Genomic DNA, 24,643 nt, shown 5'->3' with positions numbered 1-24,643 from the left:
AATTTGCGGCATTTGGTGCATTTTTCGTTATAACGGTCAGATCCAGGTGCGTGTATACATTGTTTTGTAGCATAAAACCTATTAGTGCGGTAACGGTACCCGAAGTTGGTTTGCTGTTGCAATCTGCGTCAGCAAGAACAGAGTGCAGACAAATTATAGATGCTAGGCTAATTACAACCTACATGTCCATAATATGTAAACACATTCACAAAACTTCACAATTGTATCAGTACCAGAAAACTAGCGAAAATAAAATTACAGATCTGCAATTATCAATGATTCTTAAAAAAAACTATAAAATTGCACAATATTTAGCGTTTAACCGTACCAGTGATTACTTCAGATCAGCAATATCAGCAATTCTTCAAAAAAACAGAACTGTAAAATTACACGATATTTAGCGTTTAACCGTACCAGTGATTACTTTCGAGCGGCATCATTGGCCGTCTCCGGCAACTCCGGCAACGCTCGTGTGGGCATACTTGGGAACGGGCAAGTGCGTCGCGCACTGGTTCAATCCGTAGCAGTCGCATCTTCCCGACCGCTCGGGCGCTCGCCTCGGGCATTGGTACGCCGAGGCGAACCGAGGGTCGACGCCGGCTATGTCATTGCAAAGTTGCGGAGCCTGCTGTTCCCCGCAGTGGGCGAAACACAGCAGCAAGAAAAAGAAAGGGTCGTTGCTGTCTGCACTCGCTTGCTCTCGGCCACCGGCGACACGACGCGCAAGGCTCCAGGTCTTGAGGTGCCAGGCGAGCTGCGCGGACCAGCGCGCGGCCATCAGCGGCCTCGCCAGGCGAACGTCGACTGGTCGGCCGAGAACCGACGACGCCGATTTCGCGTAGCAGCTGTCGGTGTAGACCCGAGCCCAGGACGGGAAGTAGACGGCGTCCGAAGCGAAGATGGCCCGAAGGATGGCCGTGCCGAGGACTGCGTACATCGTAGCTGCGTCGACAGAGTGTGTACGCAGCGATTAAAGCACGAGAACCTTAGGGAATAATAAACCTTCAAAAGACCTCTGCACTACGTTCGGGACGACCAAAAGCGATCCTCCTTTCAGCCTCAGAACGTTCATGTTAACTGCAGGACGAACGCTTTCAACCGCTGCCATATTGCGCTGTCAAGACCCAATATTTTCCAAAAAGTTTTCTGATTTTTCTCCGTTGAGATTTGTATTTATAACTCCGTTTGTCCCCAGTCCCTCTTACACTGCACAGCTCTTCTAGTAGCACAGCTACGCTGTCCTTTCTTGACCAAGTTCTAATATTGAACGTTAATTTACCAGGTACAATTTCAAGTGATGGCCCATCCGTACTATGAAATTTTTAGCACCAATTCTGTTGTACCTTTGACGTGACGGCCGCGTATCTGCGGTATGGTGATGCCGACGATGATTAAACGGCTGGAATCAGCGAAAGTTCTACCGAAGATATGACAAACCTGCTTGCAGGTTTCTGTCCATAGCGAACCCGTATATTCCGCTCGGCGAGACGTAGGCGGTGCTTATCAGGAACTCTCCCTCCTTGCGGTAGCCCAGGTGTCCCTCGGACTGCAGCAGGCTGTCTTCACTTGGCGGTGCCGCTTCGTGCCCCACTTTAGCCACGCTGAGGGCAACCAGGTTCTCAACGAACCCGAGGCCAAGAACCGCAGGGAGTGGCGTCGTCGGCAGGGTCTCGTTGGCCCACTCGTCTGCGTGCATGCAAAGTCGCGGCATTTTTGTCAGTGTCCCGTCCACATTCTATACGCCTCGGTGCGCCTTGAAAATTCTTCCAGGGAACTAAGTCAGCTTGCGTGCATTTAACGCGAAAACAACGGGCCCGGCTTGTCGTCGTCCGGGGTCGTGGACCAGCGCAGTAACGCGCAACGCAGCGTCACGCACCCAAAAACTCGACAAGACCGCCGCTTCCTCCGGTCGGGATCGAACCTCTCGTTACGAAGCCGATGTCAATCCCATTGGGCCACACAGGCACGCATTTTAAGAGCAGAGCGCCTTGTGGGCTCGCCTGGTCGTCGTAGCGCGCTAACTGCCGGAAGCAGGCGGCGCAGCGAGATAACGGACCCAAGTAGAGCCTGCAGGTGCACCGTCGCCAGGGAGTCACGCTAAAGCTTCGAAAACCACGCAGTTTATATAGTAATAACCGTTCGAACCCCGCGAACCGCTGGTGCTTGTCATACATCTCCCCGTTGTTCAGTGCAACTGCCGGTACGTTCCAGGCAAAATCTTATATAACCGGCAACCCCCGCGTTCATTTAGTTGGGAACGCTCATTGGATTGGTTTCCACGATAGATAAGTGAAAAAAGCGGCCGCGCAAGAAAAAAATGGCCCGTTCGAAATGACGCGAAACAGCTCCAGCATGCAAGCACAAAAAATTTCCCCCGCAATTCCCCGAGGGGGAGAATGTGAAAGTGCGAATGCACGGTTGTCGGCCCGCTTGCGGCGCTTGCGCTCGGCCCCCGCAGCCCACCGCCTCGCCGCCTTCTCTTCCATCTCTTCCATCGGGTTTGTAGTATCACGTGTACACCACGCAGTTATCAAGCCGCTATAACGCCGCTGAGTCGCCAACGCACGCCGCTGACGACGTAGTTTGAATGCGTTAAAGATATAAGGCGCGTCACTAACGCTGATATCACGTCGCGTCCGTGGCTTGGTCGGTAGAGCGTCGCGCTGCAGCCGCAAAGTCCGCGGATCGAAACCTGGCGCCGGATGCTGTTTCTTTATAGAGGAGCACTGCGGACGCCGACGCCGCCGCCGACGCCGGCGGTGGATGGTTTGGGGTCGCTTATAAAGTGATTCGCACTTAAAAGAACAGAACTCCCGCTGGCGCGGTTTCAGGCAGGGGGCGCACGAGCACTGCGAAGGTGGGAAGTTTGAATTGCATGTTCATCAAGAGAGGAGTGAGACGGCGGCGAAGAGCGTGATGGGTGGTAGCAGTGAGCGGATAACGGCGCCAGCACCCATTATGGCGAATCACTGCTCTGCACTTCCGACAGCTTTCACATTGAGTGAAACGGCTTTAATTTTTAAATGCAGAGCATTTGTATAACTCACGATGTCACCCGTGCGTCGGCGTCTGCAGCAGCCAGCCTCCCCCTACACTATAAAAAGAAGTAACAGTTACCGGCGCCTGGTTTCGATCCCACGACCCTGCGGGCGGCACGCAATGTACATGGTGCTCTACCCATTGCGCCACAAAGCCGACACAGAATGAAAGGCTACGAACGCGCCTTATATCCTTGACTCATTCAAACTACGTCAAGAAGCTGCTGATACAACGCATTCACTACCTGTGGGCGGAACGCGAGGTACATGGTGCTCTTCCCACTGCGCCACAAAACTGACACAGAATCAAAGGCTACGAACGCGCTTTATATCCTTGACTCATTCAAACTACGTCGTCAGCGGCGTGCGTTGGCGACTCAGCGGCGTGCTAGCGGCGTGCTAGCGGCGTGATAGCTGCGTGGTCTACACGTAATAGCACCAACCCCCCAAACACTAAACGTTAACGCAATACACCCACCCCCTATGTGACGCATTTACTCGAGTCCCCCTCGCGGGGAGATGGGCCCATTTTTCATATGCAAAGAGTTATTTGCGCTGCGCCGTTGTCACGCAGGCTGCAGTGCACAATAACGTAGTCAAACGCCGCTACAACAAACGCTTCAGGAAATAGCCTGTGCAACGAAGCGTTCCATATGGCCCGGCCAGATTCATATATCTTATGTATTGTGAACGCCATGGAAGACCACTACAGTGAATTTGCTGTGTAACGAAGGCATTCCTGCGTTCCTCATCACTGAATTGTTGTTTCATAACGAATACGCCTAGCCGTACACGCGGAGCTGATAGGTGTGCCGAAAACCGCGAGTCGTCCAGTTCGGTCACGGAGCTGCAGGAATCGATTGACAGGTTACGCGCGGCGCAGCAACGCTTGTAACGGCCGACGATCACGTGTATATAGGTGGACGAGCAGGTCCTGGTTTGCTGTGACCTGACAACACGACATCGTGGAGGCCACCATAGGGAAAAGGGACGCCAGAAATTACTATGAGAACAGCGATGAAGGGCTCGCAGGGGAGCCAAGCGTTATGACTCGAAAAGCTGTAGCGGCATTTGACGCGCTGCAGGTACACGTCTTCGCGCCGCAGCACGTCGTGAACCTCGACAGCATCAGGCCGGCGTTGGTTGCGCATGTAGTATGCCATACTACTGCGCAGAAGAATATAGTTGACTTTTGTTCGGCTGTTGCAATTTTAATTTGGTGATGGTTTCTATCAGTATGCTTACTTGCTTTATAGGGGGTCATTGAAGTGTGCGACGCATATAAGGAAGTGACGTGTGTAACGAACAATTATCCCAGTCCCACACGCTTCGTTAAACAGGCTTTTGACTAAAATAATAAATCACGAATTAACGCAATAAAATTAATGAAAAAACTGTGGTTGATTCCTCTGTCACAGGAATCACTAAAACACGAAAGTAAAACGTGCAGCGAAATCTGCATCTGAGCATGATTTGCGGGTCGGTGGCTGTCATGTGGGTGTGCTTGGCGAGCGACGTCCTGCTGGCGGCTCGCTTCAGCAAAGGTGTACTGATGTCATTTCCGTGACGGACGTCAGTGAAATCTTGGTGTATCCCGGCATAAAACAGTTTCGCGTGAAAATATAAAACGCGAAAACGAACAACCCAAAGTATAACGTTCCCTTTAGTACTAAAGGTTGCTTCCCCTCAAGAAGACCCTGTGTGCAGGGGTGCACCCTTTATAGGCGGCTTGCTTTGCGTTGTTGTACAGGCGTCATTTCCGTGACGGATATGACGTCAGTGAAATGTTTGTGTTCCCCGGTATAAAGCATTTTCGTGTAAAAAGATGTCCAGTGTCTCCTATAGGCCTTTACAGGGACTGCGGCGTCCTCGCTTGACTATTTTCGGTGCCAACGCCAGGCTGATACCGAAACTAGTGAAGACAGGGCGCCACAGCCCTTCTGGCGAATCACTGCTCCGCAGTTGACAGATTTCCCGCAGAGTGCAACTGCCTTTTGTATTTACTTGTCGACACAGCAGCCGCGTTTTTTTTTGCCTTATTTATTTCATCTTAATTGACCTTGGTAAATCGTAATCCACACTAATTCATCCTAATCCACCTCAATCCTCTTGAACCCAATTTGTGAGATTCTGGGCTCCAGGAACAAAGACCTCCGTGGGTGGCCGAGGGAGACCCGATGATGGGTGCAGCGACGATGGTGATTTCGCCCCACCTCTACCCACCTTCGTACGCATTAATCCACGTTCTGCGTTCATCCATCCTGTTTCACCTGAGTTCGCCCTAATACATCTCGACCACCATTAATTCAGTCTTTGCAGTCAGTCACAATTCAGTCCCTTATAAACTTTGGCAATAATTATTCATCCCTTATACGCGACTGGAATACGTTTGTTGGCCTGTGGCCGTCATTGGGTTTCTGTACCGTTCGTGTCGCCACCGCGATCATCGAACGGCACCTGCCAATTGGACATATCAGGCTTTAAGAACAAGCACTGGTACGTGTTGTGACTACTATAGGACATAGCGACATTTATACCGAGAATCTAAAGCGCTCTGGTTACGTCAATGGACCAGCTGTGAACCGGGCCAGCGTATGCGAATGTTTCACTGTGACCGCCGGCACGTGTAGCTGCGACTCTTCCGTATTTAATGGAAGCTTCAGCGCCACAGCTTTCAGGGGCGGGAGGAGACATCAAAATAGATCTGAACGCCCACGTTGAAATACGCGTCACGATGCATTTTGTGGCTAGGTATTATTGTGTACATAAACGCGCGCTCGGAATGAGCATCGATCTTGTTCATTACAGGCTACTGTACACCTCTAAAGGGAAACTCAGGCACTAAAAAACCCTCTAAATTGTGAAAGGAAACATCGGACGCAGCATTGTGTGGTTGTAACTGCAATAGTTGCATCCCTGCTCTGCGGACATTTATGGCGCGTGGTCATAATAAAATGCGCATCACTCCGTACTGCATCTCGCGAGTTCCCTGCACACTCTCAGCATATATACTGCCCGTCAGCTTCAAGACATCTCATTTGAATACAAAGGAAAGAGCAGCGCACATTTTGACAAAGAACTGGCAGGGACTTGCATCAGTGCAAGGTACAAGTCAAGAAGAAGCACACACAGGTACGGCTGCCGGCTTATAATCCCAACGCACAACTGCGTCACAGCCGCGTCAGATCTTATCAAGAGATAGCACCGGGAGAGGGCTATGCCGAATACCGCAATTGTTGGATGCAACTAATACAAGCGCTGTATTTGAACACCTACGGACAGATGCAATGCTTATGTCAACTCCTCATCGGTTAATAATGCAGTACTGCTTAACTGCATAAATGCGGAAGCATTTTATTATGATGGTTGTAGGGTTTAACGCGCCGACGCAACGTTAGCGATGAGGCACGCCGTAGTGGAGGGCTCCGCATTAATTTTGACCACCTGGGGATCCTTAAGGTGCGCAGGAATCTCGTACACACCGGCGTTTTTGCTTTTCGCTGCCATCAGAAAAGCGGCCGCCGCGGCCGGGAATCGAACCCGCGTCCTCGTGCTCGGCAGCACAACGCCTTAGCCACTGAGCCACCGCGGCGGGTTGAAGCATTTTATCAATGCAAGAGTATGTATGTGTATAGCTGCTTCTACTACTGTTACGGCCTTTGTTGTCGGCGGACAGGCCAAGGGCCCATCGACAAAGCACCGATGGTGGGTAAGCACCGACGAGCCGCTCTGCAAGCCCCGAAGGCGAGCTCACCGTAGAAAACCGGTCTCGCTCGGTTGAGCCTGCGCGTGTCTATGAGGACCCCATCATTGACTTTTCGGTCGGCCCTGAGCGTGGAGGCGACGTCGTCGAAGACGGCTCGGGCTGCAGTCACCATCTGGCGCTTCTGGAAGTTCCTGGCCACCCACAGCGGGTAGAGGCGCTCGAAGTGCCGGGCGGTCGCTTGGAGGCACCGCGATGCGCTCTGCTCCGGGCCCTGCAGCCCCGCTGTCGGCGCGTACCTCATCACCTGCGCCGTCGTGAGTTGCGAAGAAGGAAGCTCCACAACTAATTGTGCAATTCACTCGCCAAGTAGGCTCTCTGTTACTATGAAGCGCAAAGAGGTGGCTTGCGGTGATGCTCCTGTTCAAAGTCCGCAAAATTATAACTAGCTTCCAGTTCGTCGCCGCGGGTACTTTGAAAAAATTCGCTTTCGGTGAAAGCAACGATTAGGTGAAGGCAACAGTGGGCGCGCCCACTTGCGGCGCCCGCTGCCCCACCATCTCATCGGTGCAGCGGGCACCATCTCAACTTCTGCTGTGCGATTCTATGGCTCTCTGCAATGTTGTGTTGCGGCCTAGAAAGGTTCTCCGGGCGGTATTCGTGTTCGCACGTTGCAACAAACATTGCGAGTGATTTTTAACTCTGCCGCATCCTGTCTTCTTTCTCCGTCCCTGTGATCATGGAACCCGTCGCGGTCAACGCTCGCACGGCGTGCTTGCTGAGAGCGGATCACTGTGGGGGAACATTTTCTAGAGCGAAGATAACTCCAAAACTAGCGCGTAAAAAGGCTGCGTAAGGGCACTGCTAGGTCACAATTTTTGAAAAAAAGAAAAACAACATTTGACCAGTAAAACTTGTACTTCGAGACCGTGTACTTCGCAGTCTGGGTATCGTAGCACTAGTGAGCAGTTCCTCACACGATTTCGGTTTGTTTAAGCGGACAAAGGGATGGCACTGACTGTACCCATGAAGTTTCGTTCTGCGCGCGAACTCCTTCGAAAAAAAGTATAGTCTGAGGATTCCGCCAATTTGTGAGTGCATTGACTTATTAGCGTTTTACCTGCGCCAATAGTACTATGAGGGCGTAGACGCTGGCCACGTGAGGAGGCTTGTTCCTCAATCTGTCGATGATTACGCGAACCACTTGGGCGCCTCGAACCTCAAACTGGGCAGTCATCTTGGTTTCCTCCTTCAGCCGAGGAGGAAGGCCCCGTTCCAGGGCGTCTCTCCACTTCACGTCCGAGGCGACATATGTCAGGTGGTCGATTCCTATCGCGGCCGGCAATCCCTGCTCCGTGGCATCGGCACGGACTCGCTCGAGGAGGTCGTCAACAACGAGTAGCCTCAGAGAACTGACGTCAGTGGAAGATAACTGGGCTTTCATCTCGTCCAGCGTGTCTTGGGCGAAGTTCGTCCGCTTTATGGTGGTGTTTAATAAAGACGACCTCAGCGTCTCGCCAGCTTCGACACGGAATGCCGGCCGCCGTCTAAGGAACTGCACTCGGAGAAAAGAAGCCAAGCCGCTCTTGAGAGTCGTGCTGACCACGAGTTCCAGCAAAGTCCCGAACGCACGGACCTCTGTCCACTGCCGAGGCTCCGTACCGATTGCTTGGAGGACGGCCTCGGCGTCTATCCTGCGCGAGTGGAGGCAGCTGGCGTAGAACAACGCCATCTGACCCTCGAGGCTCGTCGGCTGTTCACTCGAGCTCTTCAGCGATGAGTTAGCGATCCTCAACAGTGTGTGGCCAACGCGGTTATTGAACAAGGTTACGTGCTCCCTTGCGTACGACGGCCTGTTGACGCTCACGTTTCGCCAGCGCCCGCACACGTGCTCGTGGAAGTCTACGCAGGGCTCCGCGTCGGCATTCATGGCTTCCTGCACGTACCTGTACGGTGGAAGGGGAGTGCTGGAAGTGCTTGTGGCTGCAAACCATTTCCAGAAACTTTCCGGGAAGAGTTAGTTTTGTGGGAAAGCCATGCCAGATAGTGAGCATCAGCAGCTGTCGCCATTAGAGGGTACGAAGACGCACTCGATTTCAGATTCCCATTTCTGCTAATCTTGTTCAGATGCAATGCATCGATATTTACACAACCCGTCATCCAAACCCTACACAACACTCAAATTAGTGACGCGCAGTGAGCATGAAATACGCTCCTTCGCCCCGTAAAGTTTCGTGACTCAAAATACGCGTTGTGTTCTTCCATCTAAGCGTGAAGCAGGTCGAGAAAACCCACATTGGCTTTCTTTTACGCGTAACACAAAATTGTATGCGTGTGAACCGGAAAACTCACGCTTAGGGAAATCCCACGGCGCCGCGGTCGCGCCTCTTTTCATCACGCATATACATACCGTGATACATATCCCCAAGGCGACGTGTTGCTGCACGCTGCCACGACTTGCGCTCCTCTCTCTCTCTCTCTCTCTCTCTCTCTCTCTCTCTCTCTCTCTCTCTCTCTCTCTCTCTCTCTCTCTCTCTCTCTCTCTCTCTCTCTCTCTCTCTCTCTCTCTCTCTCTTTTTTTTAACGCGAAGGCATTAAAACGCGGTGCGCTCGCTTCAGCGATTTAGGCGGGAAAACAGAGTTAGGGCCGTTGAAAGCCTGGACCGAAGCAGGCGCTTTGTGCGTCGTGCCTGTCTGCAATTCAAGTGTGTACTGTGCGGAGTGCTCGCTTTCTTGCGGTAAAAAGCGGTGAAACAGGAACAACCTGATGAGTAATTCGACATCGACTGGCCCGCGTGGTGTGCCGCGCGGTAGGTGCGAGAACAGCGAGTGTCGACTACGAGGGTTTCTCGCGCGACACGACGACGTTCTACTTTTCCGGCCCGACGAGTGGGCCGTGAGCTGTCATGCACGGTCACTTGAAACTTATCCAGGGAAGCAGATCATTTTCTAATGTCTTTGGTCATTAAGTATTGTAGAACTATTTTCCGAAGCACGACGTTTTTAGTGTATTGTGTAGATCTCCCTATTGACCCCGGAACTTCGCATTAGTGTCGGGCCTAGTTCCCCACGTAACTGCTGTTTGACACGGGCCATGCGGTCGACCGTGAAGGATGTGAAGAAAGATGGAGGGGGTGCGGTTCTCGTTATCGTGGCTGTGAGTCGTTTGTCTCGTTCGCCGTCCGGTTGCCACCGGTCTCAGTGTCTTGCGTTCGGCATCTTTGCCTCGTTGGCAGTAATTGTGTAAGTTTGTATTGCTCTGCCTTTAACGGCGCTTGGGTTTATCAGAACCGAAATTCAAAGGCAATCCTCAACCACCTTCTTCTGCTAACGCTACTAAGTTTGGGGCCGTGTATGACTAGCGTCACTAAATATTAAGAGTACCGCCACTTCGTGCACCCGGAAGCATCTGGGCCATTTTGTTTCCGGCTTACAGTGTTGCCATATCTCTTAACGAAACCGCCCTCGGTTGTGACGGGCAGAGTGTGACCGGCCGCTCAAGCGTCCACGCAGCAGAGAGAGGGAGAGAGGAGAGGCGCCCGGAAACAAAACGGCTGCGCCCATATGTAAACAAATATCACGTGGTGCCGACTGACCAATGAAAATCCTGGCGGCACACAACAATGAGAGAAAAGAGTGCCGATGCTCTAAGAGCCTTTATTTAGTGACGCGTCATGTATGACGAAGAACCAACGCCGCAATCGCAACGTGAGGCTTGTCGATCCGTGACTGGCGACCTTCCAAACGCGCAGTGAAGGGGAAAAAGAGGATTTGTATTTGCCTGATGCGGCATTCTCCAGCTGTGTGTAAGACGCCTCTCTGACCGTCAGAAATCATTTAAAAAGAAAGCTGAAGGAATATAACGTTTGCTATGCCGGGTTTGTGGGCTTGGCGGGCGCTCTAAGCTACCCAGACCATAAATACGGCGCAGTAACTATTGCCTTCTTTCCGCTTTCTTTTTGAATTATTTCTGACGGTCATGGAGGCGTTTTGTACACGCTGGGGAACGCCGCATAAGGTAAATACAAATCCTCTTTTAGGTGCGGAGCACCTTAGGACCGCGCAATCTCCGTCCGCGTCCGTGCGCATAGCATTTACAATCGCAAGAAATCACACAGGCATCGGTAGGATTCGAGCCTGTGTCTGGTAGACCAGACAGAGTTAGTGTCAGTCGTCTTACCCATTGGGCTACGACCATGTGTTAGTATATTCGAGAGTCAAACGGCTTACTCCCTCGCCTGTAACGGTGCGGAGTACCCTAGGACCTCCCAATGTCCGTCCGCGTGCATCCGTGCGCACACCACCATCAATCGAAAATCAAGCGACATTCGATTTGAGCCGTGAGTTGCAGTTTCGTTTAGGGAATAATTAAGGTGCAACTCATGGCTCAAATCGAATGACGGTCGGGCGCAAATCAGATGTCACTCGGGGCGCAACTTGGAAGTCATTTCCAGTCCCCGTACTCCGCACCCTCGCCATCGTCCACGGAGTGGAGATGCTGCCATTTTTTTCTCTTTCACTAAGGGTTAGGGAGGTCGCCAGTCACGGGTTGCATGCGTGAGCGCTTAGCGTGAGTTTACCACGCCTAAAACAAGCGCGCAAAAAATATTTACTCATGCTTCGCAAGCGTTGCGCATCGCGCGTCATGCTTAGGAAGCGTGATCTTTCAGCGTGAATGTACATCAAGCTTGCGTGCAAGATATCGTCTGCACTGACGCTTGCTTAGCGTGAAAAAATTTAGAGTGAACGGCCGGCATGACGAATACTGTTAAAGTCACCGCTTGTTACGGTTTTCAACACGTTTAAAACACAGAGAAGCTCAATGATCGACCGCCTTGTATTCCCTCCTTTCTGAGCACTGCGCTGGAACTTACTCTTGGAATGCTGCGCCATATATCTTGTAATTATTCTCCATGCACTTCAATACCACCGGTGCGGCCCTAACTCATGCAATCGTCCTGAAAGAATGAAGCCAGTACCTTTGGTTCAAAAACTTCATGCAGGTTAGGAATAAATTTGTGGCCGCGAAGAGTTCGAATGCGACGTACGACCCCCTCATGAGGTGCGCAGAAGAAAGGGGAAAGCAGCGCACACGTACGCAGTGTAGTTTTCACACGGGACACCTCCAGCCTGTTCGGTGCAGGCCGCCGAGACGTGGGAGCTCGTCACCAGGCCAGCTGCCCGCTTCCCGCGGTCGCCACCGAAGCCGCTGCTGACGAAGGCCGCGAACACGGCCAGCAAGAGGAGCACGCCTGCGGCCAGCACGACGAGGCCGGCGACGACGTACGGGCTCAGTTCCCAGTCACGGCTGGGCGTCGCCTGCCCTGCAACTGAGAAGAGCCCGCGCACACTTTTACCTGGGCACACCATATAAACCAATCGCAGACATCACACCCGCCGCTGCAGAGCGCAGTATGCCACTTGGAAATGGCCCACTGCATGATGAGTCCCACGGAGGGGGGGGGGGGGGGGGGGTCATCTTGCATGCAGTCAGCCATAGTTAGTATTGTATACATCAACTACACATGCAGAAAACAGAAGGCAGGCAAGTTGGGCTAGTTCATCGAACAAGCATCGCAAAAGGGACGGGACATAAGGATGAACGACAACAGCGCTGATGTCGTCGCTGTTGCGTCGTTCATCCTTCTTATCTCCCGTCTCTTGCGCTGCTTGTTCGATAATATGGTCACGCAATAAACAGACGGCTAAATCACGACCATCCGCGAATGAACGGGAACTCGGCACTCGCCCATAGTATGATCTCGGGGTGCACATGCAACCCTGTCCTGCCACCTTTGTCAACACTCACGAGACGACCTGACGACCAGTGCCGACCTGTTTCCCTCCAACTCCCGGTTTCCATGGAGCTGGGACCCCATCATGGTCTTCTGGGGTGAGGAGTCACTCCTCCGTCGCCGTTTCTCAACCACAACAGGCGTGCTTTATGTATCTGTTGACCAGATAAAACACACGAAACACTAGCCACAGCTTCGCTACAAAATAGCCATCAAGTTGTAAACGTGAGGGTGCCGGACTATACTTTGAGACACGGGGCTGTAGCTTTAGAACTCCTAGTAAAGAGGGACGGTACTGTTACTGTCGGACTTATTGTAGCCATGACAATGTAACTATAGTAATGGGTGAAGCTCGCGCAAAATATGCTTAAATGTTGCAGATGCCTTCGTTTGTAGTTTGAAACTCATGATAACGCGCAGCGTTGTTTCGGGGTTTCCGTGAATATTTATGTAGATTTGCCACATTGAAACAGTTGCCCCTTGGAGAGATCTCGACCAAGGTCGTCTCGCCCTGTGGTTCTATGCCTTGCCATGCATTACTCCACGAGGACATGCGTTGAAATGTAGAGCGAGAACCGTGCAATAACTGAGAGGGAGTTTCGTATGAAAATGGTGGTTGATTCCGCTGTCGTAGGAATCAGTCAAACACGAAAGTGAGATGTGCAGCGAAATCTGCAGCTGAGCATGATTTGCGGGTCAGCGGCTGTCTTGTGGGTGTGCCTGGCGAGCGACGTCCTGCTGGCGCGTCGCTTCGGCAAAGGTGTACTGGCGTCATTTCCGGGACGGATATGATGTCAGTATAACGTACAGTATAACGTCAGTATAACGTACTATTTGGTTCTAAAGGTTGCTTCCCCGCAAGAAGACCCTGTGTGCAGGGGTGCACCCTTTACAGGCCGCTTGCTTCATTGTACTGTTATGACGTCAGCGAAATCTTCGTGTATCCGGGAATAAAACACTTTCGTGTTAAAAATCACGCCATCGGCTTCAGAGCACACGCATTGTTCTCGTATTGGTAAAGCAAAGAACACTAGGTGTCTGGATGAAGACATTGAAAAGGACTCCGCGCTTGAACGAAGCTCCGTACTTTCCGCAACTACGAAAAGCGAGCTATATAACAGTATATTTCAATGCGTTTCTAAAGAGAGGAGGAGAGGCAGCAGATGCAGTGGCGTTCCAAGTTTAAAAAATAATTGCGTGTAGCGCGTTTGAGCTACTGCAAATTACAAATGGTGCCGAAACAAGGTCGTGTATGAAAGACGGGCACATGGCCGAAAAATTATGTGCTTCGTAAGGTTTCGAAGTTTGAATTCGCCGCAAAGAAGCCGCCGCATTTCCGTAGCAAAGCCCTTAATTTTTCGTGTTTTTCTGGTGACATATCTGGGTTTGCGAGAAAAAAAAAACCAGGACCATCTCCACTGACGTGAAACCAGGGGAGGGACGAAGCATGCAGTGTGTAAGTTATTGGCGCCTTGGCGTTTTTTCAAACGGAGATGGAAAAAACGCCAAGATTGGGGGGTAGATATAGGTATACAGCTCTGCTGTAAAAGTCTCTTGTCTTTGAAGCACAAAGCTCTCCAGCGCAAGACGTAAACGAGTGTCCCGCTTTTTTTCGTAGCCGTCACGAAGCGCTCTAGCGCGAGGCGTAAACTTTTTTTTTTATTGCGCCATTTTGCCTCGGGGCATCAAAGGAATTGGAAGAGAAAAAAGCGGCGGGAGGCAAGCGGCGTCAAGCACTGCAGAATGCCGTATAGGCCGGTTTCAGCAAGGAAGTCCAAGAGCTGCCTGTAAAGAGGACCATGCGTCCACCGATGAATATCGGGCGGGCGGCCTGGTCGGTGTCCTGGGGGTACACCATGTGCCGGGTTCGGGCTCGTTGGAGTCCTGGACATGTCCCAAGGAGATGGTCTAACGTCGCTTCCGCAGCGGAAACAGGGCAGCAGGGGCAAGTTGCATAGGTAACCGCAAGGCTAGAAGTCCATGATGCACGACCAGCAGGTCTCAGTGCAACGCCCAGGCGAATTCTCCGGAGCATGACCTCCTCACGGCGGATTGAGCAGCCAGGAAGGTCAGTCCCACGCGGAGGAAGAAGGGCACGCGTGGAGCGCCGAAGAGACTCTTTTTTGATTAGAAGAGCGTCCTGCAGGGAAAGCTGCAGAAGCAGGAGCGGGTACATAACTTGCGGAGGATGAGCCGCCAAGTCGGCCTCGACGTGGGTGGGCGTGCTACGGCAGGTCCAGAGGATGCGAACAGGGCACGGGAACGATTGCAGTATCCGGTGAACATCGCATGTAATGCCCAATGTGCTGTATACACGCCGTATCTCGCGAGTAGCCTGTGTTGAATCGGTGTAGATGATCAGTCAAGACGGTGGGGCAGCACATAGACGAGGGCCTAGGGCACACAATCCATCACGGATGGCCACCAGCTCTGCCAAAACCGACGGAAGTGGTGCCTCTGGAACATAAGTGCTTGTCTGGTTTCCAGACGGCATAGCAGGGCAAACTAGGCTCGTGTGGATGCTGCCATTGTCCACCCCTGCATCCACATGGGCCTGGAGGTCATCTGGTGTGTCGATAGGGAGGGGGTGGGTTGGTCTGCTGCCCTGGGCGAATACTTTTTATACGCCCGATAGGCCGGTTGTCGGTGGCCTGTAGGCGGTGCCATGGTGGTAGCTCAGCTGGGCGCGGTATCAGAGGTGACGCGGGGTCGCAGTAGTGCGCTAGGGCGGCGGCGGCAGGAATCGATTTAGTTTTTTAGAAGACGAGCCGATCTACACTGGTGTACAAGTTCGTCCAATGTGTTAATTTGTGCCCCCGCTTGCAGGGTCGAAATACAGGTCATGCGAGGAAGGCCGGTGATCACTCGCATTGCTTCCCTGTTTGCGGTTTCCAAACTATCCCAGTCGTGCATAGTGAGATGCTGGAACTGGGCTTGTAGACGATACGAGGCTGAAAGACTGCCCGCACTACTACACGCAAGACACGGGAGCAGGCAGCCCTGACTTCTGGCCGATGCGGCGGAACAAGTGTAGCATGCTGGCAGTTTTTGTCGAGTGGAACGGACCCATGGGTCCGTTCCACTTCAGAAATAAGCGCAGCAGAAATAAGCGCAGCAGGTTCGGCTGCTTCATGCATGAAGCTGCCGAACCTGCTGCGCTTATTTCTAACCCCAATACACGAATATGAGCAGCCGTATCCAGGGGTTCCCCATTCAAGGACAGGCATATTGGTGTCTGCGACAACCGGCGTTGGCCCCTACGATTGGTGACTGACATGTATGTAGTCTGAAGGGGACAGATTCAATCCAGTCATTGAGCACCACCATGAAGTAATGTCCAAGGCAGTCTGTAGACCTGCCTGTTGACGGTGCAGTTGATTGGGCACAGACCACACAGTCACATCGTCTGCATATACGAGGAACAAAGTGTCCGGTATTTCAGCCAGCTTCCATGTCAAAGGCAGCATGGCCACGTTAAATAGCACTGGAGACACCACAGAGCCTTGAGGCACGCCTCGCTCCGAAACAAAGTGTCCGACGCGTTCTTTTCCAATGCGGAAAGAGAAGGAGCGGCTCTGAGGAAAAGACGCTACGAAACGGCATACTGCTGGTGGAAGGAGCGGCCATTGTAGCATACCGATTACAGTCGAGTCCACTTATAACGATACCGTTTATAACAATATATCGGATATAACGATCAACAGCTATGGCACCGTCCGCTTTTGTATGCTTTCCATGGGAAAATAAACCGCTTATTACAATGCTCCAGTGCCGCGATATCGGATATAACGATTGAATACGGTTACAGCAAGCACCAAAAATGCGAGCTGCCGCCGGCTCTCCACACCAACCACGCCGACACCATGCGCCGCGATGCGCCTCGCATCCCGTCCACCCCTCAGAAAACGAGTCAACTGCGCCGCTTAGTTCTCCTTCCAAACAGTTCTTCCAAACACCCCTCCCGATGCCGCCGCTTTGTCCCCGTCCCCGTGCGTGCTACTTTGAATTTGACTTGATGCCTCTTCAACTACCTCCGTTTTTCCGCGGATCAGACGTCAGGGCCGATGTTTTGGAAACATCTGAGTGCTTCACTGAAGAGGCGGTCGTTGCGCGGATACGTGCTGCGGACAGCGGTGGCAGTGACAACTCTGACGACGCGGTTGCACAGCCTACTCGGGTAGCAGCTTCGCAGGAGACCCAACGCATGATAGCCTTTCAGGGACTTCGTTTCCACCAAGGACCCTTCGCTCAGCAAGGTGAAGCACCTATAGATGCTCTTGAAAAAGATGTGCGCCGGCTTCATGTGCAGCAAACAAAGCTGACCGAGTATATCTTCTTTTGCACAAATAGGTAGCAGTACAACCTTGCTTGCATGCAAATAAAATGTTTTGAGCTATGCTCCGTCTTTTTATTCAGCAACCCGCATATAACAATCATCGGTTATAACGATCGGATTTCCTTGGCACTTGGATATTGTTATAAGTGCACTAGACTGTATAGTGACTTACGGCTTGGCTTCAGCGTAAACGAGTGTCCCGTTTTTTTTGTTTATTAGTAGGCGTTACGAAGCTCTCCAGCGCGAGGCGTCAACGAGTGTCCCGGTGTTTTTGTAGCAAAAGCTACACTACGATACCTCGGGTGCTCTTCGCGGGGTGACTATTTTTGACACTGAGCTAGAGGTCAAACCACACCCACTTCCGCAAACGCCCGGCTCAGAGCACCGGCCCGATGGCGGGGAGAGATGGGCGGGAGGGGAGAGATAGGCTTATTCTTCGAGCTACCTCAACAATGAGGCTAGCCAGAGCAGTGAAGCTTTCGCTATCAATTAGGGTTAGCCAAAGCTAAACCGCAGCAATTTTTTAGTACGCGTTACCAAGCGCTCTAGCGCGAGGCGTAAACGAGTGCCCCGGTGTTTTTTTAGTGCGCGTTACGTTATAGGGCGAGGCGTAAACGAATTTCCCGGTGTTTTAGTACGGTGACTACATGAGACGACGATTACGACGACGACGACAGGAGGCGCCAACAGCCCCAGCCCCTAATACAGTGCAGGAGCTCACTTTCCATGTACAGAGGCTCCCTGCTTCAAGGCATAGGCTGCTAACAAAAGATAAAGGCCGAGAATAACGCATGCCTTACACTTTGACGGTGGCCTTGGGGGTCCAGGGACAATGGTGTGCTCCGGCCCTCGTCTCAAGTTTTCTGGCGCCTTCTCCGGGGTGGCTGCGGTCTTGCCGCTCGTGTCCTCCACTCCCGTGGCGCATGTTTTCGTCTCTGGGACAATGGGCGGGGTGGTCGTGGGGACGCCCGGGGGCATCACCTTCTGCAACCTTACGTTGAAATGAAGGAATGGAAAGGCAAAAAAATAACAGCTTACAAGAACAGCAGGGGTTCGTGGCCCACCGTTCTTCTCAGTGATTATTTTCAACGCAACGCAAAATCCCAAAACACCCATCCTTGAAAACGGTCCCCACAGAAATGAACAGTGTACGACACGCTGTTACGTGAGGACTTCGTGATTAAACAGGGAAGGAGGCAGTTGCGTCAGTCTTAGGCACTTTCAGCAGAACGATTCAACTCTGAAGAGACGGGGCCCCTTGCGCATGCACGTGGGCGATATGGCTGCGTACACGTGTTGAAAGGGCAAGTTCCGTGATATGGGCCCATGCCGTGTTTCTGTTTTCGATAGTCAAATGGCGATAATGTGAAGAATGCGGTATTTGTTTCGTTCAACCGGACGTATGGTTCCCGATATTTGTCTTGTTTTCTTGTTTCTTTTGGCAAAAAGCGAGTTGGTCTAGCGTGTGTTTCTTCCTTCCTTTAGCTCCATCCCGTGTAATGCTCACTATCACCACGGATTCTTTACCTCAGCTCAGCCAAATGGCGTGGTCAGGTCGTCTGGTCTTCTCAGCGGGGCCCCTATGCCCTACCCTATCGTAACGAAACCTATACGACGATAATTTTACAATACACGTGGCAACGAACCAAGCTAAATGGTAACGTAATCTAATCCAACCCAACTCAACCGACCAAAAACCCACCCCAACTTCAAGTCCTATAACTGAAGGTGCAAAACAGTGAGGTCAAAAGTGGGCCCATAAAAGCGCGGTAACAGATAACTATCCCGTTATAAAAACTTAAGGCACTTTGCATAATGTGCGTGTTGAATTATAAGTTCTCCTGTTTGATTGATTGATTGTAGGGTTTAACGCGCCGACGCAACGCAGGCGATGAGGCGCGCCGTAGTGGAGGGCTCCGGATTAATTTTGACCACCTGGGGATCTTTAATGTGCGCCGAAATCTCGTACGCACGGGCGTTTTTGCTTTTCGCCTCCATCAGAAAAGCGGCCGCCGCGGTCGGGAATCGACCCCGCGTCCTCGTGCTCAGCAGCCCCACGCCCGGTTAGCCACTGAGCCACCGCGGCGGGTGAATATAAGTTCTCTCAGGTGTTAAGAAATGAGTGTGCTTGAGTGCATGCGTGTATACGTGGGAATACTGAATATACAATCCCCCAGCTTATGTCGCTTTCTACAGTATGATTTCTGCACAATATAAGTGTCGAATTTTTACGGAGGATAACAATGGACATAAATTTAGATAAGGCTCTACGTAATGCATACTCATCTCGTTTCCAAAATTGTGCCTATACAGGTTATTCTGCGTTGCGCCTCTGTTTTCACGACTACAGTAGCACCGTACGTGGTCAAGCATTTAGTCTTCGTAGACCCAACATAAAATCTCTCGCTGTCACCCCTTCGAAAAGAAGGGTGAAAAGATTTGACCCCTAATCCCGATGAGCCCAATTTTCCCGCGATCCAAGAAAACAATCCTGCGCATTCCTAAGCACTGAAGAGATTTGGCGATACCCGTGTTTGCAGAGTGTTTTCTCCATTATTCTCCGCTTGGCATGTGAATGACAGCCCACAGGCGTAGAAAATTCTGTACGGCAACCCAATACGAAAGTTACTGAACGGTTACCTTATGTTCTTCTTGTCATTATGAAGTCCAGACGTCCAACAACCGTAACCGCTTCTGCTCACTGACTAGCCAAAGCCACTAATGATGACTAATTCATCATAATTCATCACTAATTCATCATTGATGACTAATTCACTAATGATGACTAAAACATGTCATAATCATCATCATCACCACCAGCCTATCTACGCCCACTGCAGGGCAAAGGCCTCTCCCATTATTCCCCAATTAACCCGGTCCTGTGCTAACTGTGACCAAGTTATCCCCGCAAACTTCTTGATCTCACCTGCCCGTCTAACTTTCTGCCGTCCCCTGCCACGCTTGCCTTCTCTAATGATCCGCTCTGTTGCCCTTAATGGCCAACAGTTATGCCTTCGCATTACATGCCCTGCCCACGTCCGTTTCTTCTTAATTTCTACTAGTATGTCCTTGTGCAGGTAACTGGGCTTAAATATGGCGGCGGCTCCGTCTGGACTAACTTTAGCGATGATTAGAGTTACGTCTGGACGCACACTCGATTCCTTTTTTATCGGACGTGATATCCTACCACTGGTCGCTGGCACAAAATAGGCACAAACGTTACACTTTAAACCAGGCGCCAACTGTCACAGAAGCTGGCTTAACGTACCTCGACGTCACGTGCCGTGCCGTGTCAGGTCGGTCGCTCCTTTCCACCGGCGGGGCTTCCAGAGCCTGTTCCTCTATGAGGGCGAGAAGGTTGCGGCCGGAGCTTATGCGATGAGAATACGCCATCGGCCTGGGCGCCTCTTTGCAGCAGGGAATGGCCCAGACGCTTTTGTGGGGGCCCTGGCTGTTGCGGTAGGCGGCCTTGAAAATGGTGGTGGTGGTGGCCCGAAAAATGGCGCATACCCACTTAGGGGGATTGGCCAAGAAGAGCTATGTTTTCATTACAATCAATCATGCGAGGCAAAATAATGGAGCAGAAGAGAGAATTTGGTCTAAGTTAGTGAGAAAGAGAGAGAGAAAAAAAAAACAACAGAGAGAAGAGTAGGAAAACTATCAGCCTAATCGGAATGTTTTTAACACTGCAGACAAGCTGTCTCCGAAATGAAAGAGCGGATGGCGTTGCACACGTCCCTATGGCATCGGCCCAGCCTAGTCCCCCCAAACTACAAAAGCACCGGTACAGTCAAGGCATTCCAAGACGTAGCAGGGGAATCTCCAGCAGCCTTCTCCGATGGTTAGAAAATCGGCGGCAAAAAAGAAAGAAATGCTTTTCGGATTCAATTTCTTGGCAAAAGTGGCATAAGGGGGAGGTTATCAGATTTGTCCTATATAAATACCGATTAAGTGGCCGCACACTACAACGAAAAGAAGTCATCAATACTTCGCACAAGCGAGTTTGGCATAAACTTCTCTTCCAGCGGTTCCTGGGGTGTTCAAGTTCAGGAGAAGTGTTCATACCATGATCGGAGGCATCTTGATTGAACAGGTATTTGCGATAACGTGCCAACAACACTCAAGAAAACGGGGGAAGAACCTCGACGATCGGCACACCACCTGCGGCGGCCGCGCCGCGGACGTCCGCCAGATTTCATGGCGCGGATACAAGGACCACATCATGTCCCCCTGCTCTGATTCCTTCGGGAATCCGGGGTGTATCTGTACATTTAATTTCCCCTTATGCTGAATAGCAAATTTCGCAATAAAACAAAAAGCCAAAGCTGTTTTAGCTAATATGTCAGCGGTTTCACTGAGGGTTAACCCACAGTGGCCGGGCAGCCAAACGAGCCGAATCTCCCGCACCTGAGTGGGGACGCTGGAATAAAACGTTTTGAGAATGGGATGTAAAGTTTCTGAGGAGAGAGCCATGCACACGGACAAGGAGTCGGTGAGTAACATCACAGAAGAATTCGCTGGATCAAGTTTCAGGATTGCAAGGAGTAGAGCAAGGAATTCTGCATAAAAAAAATGGGGATAAAATCTGGTAATCGCAATGAAAAAGACCAGTTCAATGTCGGAGAGAAAATACCCACCCCAACCTTTTCGTCTTTTTACGAACCTTGAAAATGAAGGCCGCTCACACGTGAGCGATGTCCTCCCTAGTAGCACAAATTGTTGCCGCAACGTTTCTGCCGTGTTGCCAGTGTTGTGTAACGTTAGGCAACGTAACACAACGTAGTGACAATGTTGCCAAATGTGGGCCAACGGTGGACACATTCTAGCACCCCCAGCTTTCACACCAGTGAGGTCGATTTACTCGCACCGCTCCGGGCTCCTCCTCGCCGCCGCCGACCGTGCACATGTAGGCGGCGCCAGCGTCGCGCTGCTAGTGTGGATGCTCCGCTGAGCGGCCCGTAGGAATGCACACTGTGGGCGCGCTTCGTGCCTTTTTCTCGCCGTATGTGCGCACGAAAGGTGCAAACAAGAGTGGTATGCTGCAGTTCGGTTACTCAACGTTCAATGTATAGCATGGAACCGGCCGTCAGTTTTCATTATTACGCCAAAAAACGCGACGACTCATCGGGTATTTCAGAATGGCCGTAATTCTGACAGTGATCTTGTACGCTGTGGCTCGTAGCAAGCTCGATTTTTCCAGACTATGGCTTTGAGCCTTCAATAAAAGCATAAATAGAAACAAATCAGGAAGCCTCGATCTCTGAAATTATGTTTACAATGGCAATCTCAATCCCTTTCACTGGTAGCATGACGCATTCTTGAATTTGTGGGATGCTCTGAAATGGTAACACTACTTAACTGCCCCGAAATTCTTTCTAAGAGCTTACGATATTTTTTGTGTGCTCAAAAGGCAACATAAAATTACTGAATTTTGATCAGCGCAAAGATATAAATGTATACCCGCGCTTTAACGGGTCTTTTAAATGAAATTTTAGCGACTCTGAAGGAAGGTTTCATGAATAACGGTTTCGGATCACTTATTTAAAGCTTTCGTCGCAAGTGAACTTGCGAATTGAATTGTCAACGCACGCAGTACAATCAACATCTCATGTTTAGCTAGGTTTTCGCAAAGTGACAAGCAGGTTTACAGTGTGCAAACCACGCTTCTGGGACCTTAAAGTGAGCACAAATTTTCTGTGACGGCTCCTCTGTTGACCATTTGCGTTCCTTTTAAAATCTAACAGGTGCCTTGCAACAGCGAGATGTGTTTGCATTCTTGCGTATAAGGTCGCTTACGAACCCTAAAGATGGCAATAAACGAAGTTGCGCTGTTGCAGATGTAGTAAAACATTTCCTTTTTATTTCTCGTTGCAAATCAGCGTAACGGGTTCCATGGCCTTTGTCTTGGCATTTAATTCTTGAGGATTGGTTAAAAAATGAAATTCTGCGCATTTCATTTTTTTTTAGGGAAGGGGAGGGGGGGGGGGGGGTCCTGCCAACGTTGCAAGAGCAGCGAGAAGAGAACGCATGTAACGCGCGCGAAAAGCCAAACTATGGTTATCAGTATTACTTACAATAGAAACTACACTAGGCGTCATGTTCTGTAGCGGTGAAAAAGCAGTACACGTATTTTCCAAAATGATTAACCCCCCTTTGGTCCCAGATTGTCCAGGAATTGTGGGACGCCTTTTTCAAAATTGCATTGAAAGCAAGCATTGTGGGAAAAAAATTAAAAAAAAAGCAGCGAGTCATGGCGCACACCCCACACACATGTGGGCAACAACGTTCATTATATTACGCGTTTTCTCCTCTTTCTTTAAAGTTAGGTCCACCTTAAGAGGTTAAGACGTGAACAAATTAGTCATTTGGTTATGCTGAGTGAGACACGTTTCTAGACTAGGAGATTCATGTCGGATTGGAAAATGATATATATGAAAATGACACACGAAATGCCATATGACTGACGCAAACTCACAACGGCTTAATTTTACCGAAAAATTCCCCCTAAATACTCTTGCGCATTCATAGAAACGTATTTTAAATAATACGTAAAATTAGCAACTCGATACAGTTGAATAAATGTTTATTGCTCCTCCAGAGTATAACCAAGGACTGTCCAAAAATGGTATTTATTTTAGAAAAGGTACGGGAAGGACACGATCACACAGGCACTTGCGGGTGTAAAATACGTGTCCGGTAATGTATGGGCGATAGCGCACGGGTCGTGTGCAGTGTAAATGTTTTTGTTTGTTTCTTCTTTCTATAAGGACACAGCGCAATTTTACAAGGGTGTGGAATTTGCACGCGTATGCACAGGTCTTGTCGCTTCTTACCCGTTTCGTGTACTAAACTTTTATCCTTGAAATAATCGCCACGCCAGCTTCAAAGATCACCATTCGACGTTCCCGAAACGGCAGACGACTGCACTCAACAATAAAAAAAGTGCAATGTGTGGAAGCAATATTTATAACACGTTTGACACTCAACCGGTGACCACAGCGAAGATGTTTCGTGGAATTAAACCAGCGCATTAACCCGCAACGGCCGCTGATTATTGCGTTTGTAGAGGAAACGAGCACGCAGAGGTTACTATGTCATTGCTTACTGCCAAACGAGCACACATATTGGTTGTTTTGTCGCGTGCAGCACGCGTCTTTCGCCGCACGCAACGTGAAAAAGCAGACGACGCGAGAGCGCCATCCACACTAGGAGCGGTTCGTCCCGCCGCCGCCAGGGGCCGACTGTGTTCGCGCTCGGGGCGAATATCGCCCCGAGCGCGAACACAGTCGGCCCATCGCCCCGAGCGCGAACACAGTCGGCCCCTGGCGGCGGCGGGACGAACCGCTCCTAGTGTGGATGGCGCTCTCGCGTCGTCTGCTTTTTCACGTTGCGTGCGGCGCAAGACGCGGGCTGCACACGACAAATAACGGATATGTGCACTTGTTTGGCAGTAAGCAATGACATAGTTACCTCTGCTTGCGCATTTCCTCTAGAAACGCAATAATCAGCGGCCGTTGAGGGTTAATGCGCTGGTTTAATTCCACGAAACGTCTTCGCCGTGGTCACCGCTTGAGTGTGAAACGTGTTATAAACATTTCTTCCACACATTGCACTTTTCGTATTGCTGAGTGCAGTCGTCTGCCGTTTCGGGAACGTCGAAGGGTGCTTTTTGAAGGTGGCGTGGTGATTATTTAAAGGATGAAATTTTAGTACGCGAAACGGGTAAGAAGCGACAAGACCTGTGCATACGCGTGCAAATTCCACACCCTTG

The sequence above is a fragment of the Haemaphysalis longicornis genome, unplaced genomic scaffold, assembly GCF_048455015.1.
Source record: "Haemaphysalis longicornis isolate Haplotype H1 unplaced genomic scaffold, Haemaphysalis longicornis Haplotype H1 scaffold_6, whole genome shotgun sequence".
Taxonomy (NCBI): Eukaryota; Metazoa; Arthropoda; class Arachnida; order Ixodida; family Ixodidae; genus Haemaphysalis; species Haemaphysalis longicornis.
Note: the sequence above shows the minus strand (reverse complement) of the source record.